This window comes from Schistocerca gregaria, chromosome 7, assembly GCF_023897955.1.
Source record: "Schistocerca gregaria isolate iqSchGreg1 chromosome 7, iqSchGreg1.2, whole genome shotgun sequence".
Lineage (NCBI taxonomy): Eukaryota > Metazoa > Arthropoda > Insecta > Orthoptera > Acrididae > Schistocerca > Schistocerca gregaria.
The window spans coordinates 283,329,943-283,331,120 of record NC_064926.1 but is presented as its reverse complement, the minus strand read 5'-3'; the positions used below and the strand labels follow the sequence as shown (position 1 = coordinate 283,331,120).

Sequence of the window (1,178 nt, the reverse complement as noted above, 5' to 3'; positions counted from 1 at the left end):
GGATACAGGTGGTCGTCACACAGAGCAATGTTGGTAGTATGTAACGTATACATAGTTCGCAATTAACAAATGTTATCCTCTCTTGTGCAAATTAAAATGTAAGTCTTTCAGTGTTTTATTTGTTTTTCTCTTAAGCATGCCCTTACAATTTTTTCCAGCAAGTTTCATGTCCTACGAGCACCAGTTTTTCATTGAGGCCCTCTCAACTAATGAAACTTTAATTATAACCAAACTTTATTGGATAAGTTGCCAACGGCCTTGCCGCAGTGGTAACACCGGTTCCCGTCAGGTCACCGAAGTTAAGCACTGTCGGGCTGGGCTAGCACTTGGATGGGTGACCATCCAGTCTGCTGGGCGCCGTTGGCAAGTGGGGCGTACTCAGCCCTTATGAGGCAACCTGAGGAGCTACTTGATTGAGAAGTAGCGGTTCCGGTCTCGGAAACTGACATATGGCTGGGAGAGCAGTGTGCTGACCACATGACCCTCCATATCCGCATCTAGTAACGTCTATGGGCTGAGGATGACACGGCAGCCAGTCGGTACCGTTGGGCCTTCATGGCCTGTTCGGAGGAGTTTAGTTTAATTTGTTGGATAATTTAAAGTATCAACTTTAGGGTGACAGGGGCATGTTGTGCAGTTGTGGTTATAATTCCACTCTTAACTATCTTACATCCTTCACGTACACCATAAAAAAAGATCAGGGGGTTTCGACTCTGGCGCATAGGTATTCGATTAAATTCCACTCGCGCAATTTTCGCGGCTGATTTCTTTAAGCAGCTTTTCATTAGGTCTCACGAGCCTGTGTGGGGTCCATTCGAGACTTTTACATCACTGGAAAATATGAGGTAATCTTGGAAACCAAAGTCGGTACGGCGGCATTAATAGCAAGTTTCCACCTGCCCAGATTTCTTGTCTATTAGGATTGGCACCTAAAACATTTCGATCAGCCGCCGTGAGTCCCGAAAGCCTACAAAAAGTGGGAAGGCGTTCTTAGTCTTATGTATTCAGCTAATTTACATGCTTCCATAAATAATATATTAAAATGAGATGCGGCGTGGTTGACACGCGGAAAGCAGGTGACTCTGGATACGCACGCCAATTACGCGCTGAATTATTGCGGCTGCTGGGCGTTAATCGAGGCCGGACTATGAGCTGGCCGGCTGTCGGTCTGTCCTTCG

At 46.3% G+C, this 1,178-nt stretch overlaps 1 pseudogene; it reads left to right on the top strand.

Annotated features, from left to right (window-relative positions):
- Positions 1 to 248: 248 nt before the first annotated feature.
- Positions 249 to 366, top strand: LOC126282702 (5S ribosomal RNA; annotated as a pseudogene).
- The last annotated feature ends 812 nt before the right edge of the window (positions 367 to 1,178 follow it).